The following is a 4,536-nucleotide window of genomic DNA, read 5'->3' as shown; positions in this document are numbered from 1 at the left end:
AAAATAGTCTATAAAATATGAAGGTTTTGCAGGATAAATGGATAAAAAGTTCTGGTTGGTCAGTGTTATTTTATAATCCATCTGTAATCCTCAACATTACAGATAGACTCCTGCCACAGGGATGTCACGTAAATTATTGCCCAGGCAAAGATAGAGTGTCTATAAACCTTTCATTGTAGTGGCTAAAAGCTCTTTTCAAATGTTCATATTGACTCAGCTGGGAAAGCAATAGTATGTGTGTACACAACAACACATGGAGTATGGAAAACGCAGGTCACCCAGCATTAAATTGTTGCACCAGCTGTACCTTAACATAGCATGTTTGTAAATATATAATGCATGTACACATGCAACTAATTATATATAGTCAATATTGTAGAACTATCCAACGCTAGCCTTCGAAAGCCTCAAATGTTAAGATTTCCCTGAGTCGTATAGTGGTGGATGGGTCAGATAAATGACTGTACTGTATTTTCTATCTATCTATCTATCTATCTATCTATCTATCTATCTATCTATCTATCTATCTATCTATCTATCTATCTATCTATCTATCTACAGTATCTATCTATCTATCTATCTATCTATCTATCTATCTATCTATCTATCTATCTATCTATCTATCTATCTATCTATCATCTATCTATCTATCTATCTATCTACAGTATCTATCATCTATCTATCTATGTATCTATGTATCTATCTATCTATGTATGTATGTATCTATCTATCTATCTATCTATCTATCTATCTATCTATCATCCAACTATCATCTCGCTTTGTTTCATCTAATATCACCTAACCATTAAACTGAATCTAGCTCTATTTCTTTCCTCTTTTTATCTGTAGGTTTGCTACCTCCCTCTTTAAAAAGGACAAACAATAATTCCATATCCTCCACTTCTAATTAATAATTCAGATATTATTAATCAGCATTTAATTAGTTGGTTTTGTATGTAACCAGTTTTACTCTATTTTATACTTATTTTCTGTATCTCTAATTTGAATAATATTCTCTTTTATAGTTTTACTTCCCTCAAGGCTTAGGTAGGAGTTCAGAGCCTGCTTTGTTCCAGTGTTTTCCTTTTTAGGTTCTGAAAAAATATGTCAAGGGAATTCATTCATGAGATCATTATTATAACTAAATGACTTGTTCTCATCTTTTATTATCTGAGCAAAACCAGTGATGAATAAAATCCAAATTAGGTGCCCTTATTCAATCAAAAATGACTTTTTATTTATCAGCTATTGGTTGAGGTCTGACAAAGTCAGAAAATACAATTAATTATAAGAAAAATAGAAAAAGAAACCACACCAATAGTTGCTGTTCTATAATTATCAAAAAATTCTGATAGGTGTTACATCGTACTTGTATAGAGAATTAATTAAATAAATAATGTGCTAAAAAATGAATTAAAGTGCTAGTGCAGTTCTGATAACATTAAGTTATCCTAAACAGTTTCAAGTGAAAAAAATTGATAAGAATGATCAATTCAATTCTGTAACACCTATCAGAATTTTTTGATAATTATAGAACAGCAACTATTGGGGGGGTTTCTTTTTCTATTTTTCTCAAAACCAGTGATGGTCACTCAAGAACTAGCCTAACACCAGAAATGATCCTAAACGGGGTTAGTTAGGTATATTGTAGGTGTTTTGGTGACCTTTAATAATGTAAAAACAGGGGAGGTGGTGGCAAAAATCTTTATCCAAATGGGATCTATATGGACTCACTTGTAATCTTCCTTAATCCTTCCAATGGCTCTCAATGTTATGCCTTGCCCATTACAGAATCCTCCCCCCACACCCCAAATTGGCATGGCTCACATTAGGTGACTGCATAACCATTCTGATTAGAGTAGGTTCAGGGCTGAACACAGATTGTCATAACAGATGTCTAATAGAGTTTACAGTGATTGCACATGGTGTAAATATGGAATGTCAACATATCCAGGCTACAAGCCAAATGACAGATATGAACATTCCCAAGTGCTTCCTCTGGTGCTTGTATGTGTTGTGTGCTTCCTAAAAGCTTCATAGAGCCATATGAAAAAGTTTGGGAACCCCTCTTAATTTTTTGGAGTTTTGTTTATCATTGGCTGAGCTTTCAAAGTAGCAACTTCCTTTTAATATATAACATGCCTTATGAAAACAGTAGTATTTCAGCACAAGAAATTATTTCAGCAGCACTCCGATTATGGTGAAAAAATTGTAGCTTTACTCGTGCCTCAAGCTAAGCAAAGTTTCAAGCTTTTCTAGCCCTTTATCAAGCTTTATAAAGGGCTGGAAAAGCTCAAAATGTCGCATAATCTGAGTGATGCTGAAATAATTTCTTGTACACGAATCAGACCTGGGCAGACAGAGTCACAGACGGCATCCGACGCTACAAAAATTGGTGAGAGTGTTTGTGTAGCACTACTTTGTGTTTGTTAGTAGTATTTCAGCAGTGACATAAAGTTTATTAGATTAACAGAAAATATGCAATATTCATCATAAAAAAATTAGACAGGTGCATAAATTTGGGCACCCCAACTGAGATATTACATCAATACTCAGTTGAGCCTCCTTTTGCAAATGTAACAGCCTCTAGACGCCTCCTATAGCCTTTCATGAGTGTCTGGATACTGGATGGCGGTGTTTTTGACCATTCGTTCATACAAAATCGCTCCAGTTCAGTTAAATTTGATGGATGCCAGGCATGAACAGTCTACTTCAAATCATCCAATAGATTTTCAATGATATTCAAGTCGGGGGACTGTGACGGCGATTCCAGAATATTGTACTTCTCCCCCTGCATAAATGCTTTTGTAGAATTCAAAGTGTGTTTAGGGTTATTGTCTTGTTGGAATATCCAACCCCTGTGTAAATTCAACTTTGTGACTGATGCTTGAACATTATCCTGAAGTATTTGTTGATATTCGGTTGAATTCATCCGACCCTCGACTTTAACAAGGGCCACAGTCCCTGAACTAGCCCCACAGCCCCACAGCATGATGGAACCTTCACCACATTTGAGAGTAGGTGGCAGGTGTTTTTCTTGGGATGTGGTGTTCTTCTTCCGCCATGCAAAGTGATTTTTGTTATGACCAAATTACTAAATTTTTGTCTCATCAGTCCAAGGCACTTTGTTCTTAAGTGACTCTGTTTGTGCTTGCGTGAGTGCAGAAAGGGCTTCTTTCTCATCCCCCTGCCATACAGATGTTTGTTGTGCAAATTGCTCTGAATTGTAGAACTATGTACTGATACAATATCTGCAGCAAGATGTTTTTGCAGGTCTTTGGAGGTGATCTTTGGTTTGTCTGTAACCATTCTCACAATCCTCCGCATATGCCGATCCTGTATTTTTCTTGGCCTGCCAGACCTGGGTTTTACAGCAACTGTGCCTGTGGCCTTCCATTTACTGATTACATTTCTTACAGTTGAAACTGACAGTTTAAACCCCTGAGATAGCTTTCCCCTAAACCATGATAGCTTTCAGATCTTGTGAGAGTTGATTTGAGGATCCCATGCTGTCACTCTTCAGAGGAGAGTCAAACAGAAGTACAACTTGCAATTGGCCACCTTAAATACCTTTTCTCATGATTGGACACACCTGCATATGAAGTTCAAGGCTTAACGGGCTAAGCTAAGCAGTCATCAGTATTGAGCAGTTACATGCATTCAAATTATCAAAATTACAAGAGTACCCTTTGCTGAGTCAGTTTTTAACATTTGAATACTATTTCACTAAAAATCTTTGTTCAGAAAACACCCCAGTATTCAGATGTTCCTGGGAAATGAAAAACATACCACTGTTATCTTTTTGTTGAAAGTGGAGTAAATTATTATGTAGGCTGCAAGGGGTTCCCACACTCTGACAGTAAGAAGCACATGACTTCTCCAGAATGATGTTTAAAGAATTAACTATTTGACATTACTCATTGGCTACATTTTCTAGACAGTTATCCTATGACTTTTGTTTAGGAAACTAAGGGGTAGTTTGACAAAGAAGAAATCTATGGCAACCATGAAGCAAAAATGTTCTCTCTACATTTATGTTATTTTAGCTTTTTTTTATATATATTTAGTAACTCCTTTTGCCAAAGCTCACATATGAGAATGTGTTTAATAACTAATGCAGAGCTGATTCATACATACACAATACATTCTTTGTCCAGTCCTACAATGTCAAAGCAAGTTTGCAAAGTAAAAGAAGAAAAGAGATCTTCTGAAGGTCACAATGAAATAGCAGTGGTAGGAAAATGACCTACTTCAGAGATGAAATGGTTGGCATCATGCCTTTTCTTGTGGCTTTGCAAATACACCATCTGTATGGATGAACAGAAGAAGCGGAGACAAAATATGATGGAGGGAGAAGATGTTGTGTGTAGTATTAATAGCAGTGGTACTGAAAATCATCTACACGAAGATTGATTCTCAACATATTTTTTATTCGCCCATAACATTTGTTTGAAAATGAGAAACAAAACCAAAGCAGAAATATACAATACTGTTTGAGTGGATTGCGTGAGTGAGTGTGCTGTGAATACAGTAGTT

The sequence above is a fragment of the Xenopus laevis genome, chromosome 4S (genome assembly GCF_017654675.1).
Source record: "Xenopus laevis strain J_2021 chromosome 4S, Xenopus_laevis_v10.1, whole genome shotgun sequence".
NCBI classification, from domain to species: domain Eukaryota; kingdom Metazoa; phylum Chordata; class Amphibia; order Anura; family Pipidae; genus Xenopus; species Xenopus laevis.
Note: the sequence above shows the minus strand (reverse complement) of the source record.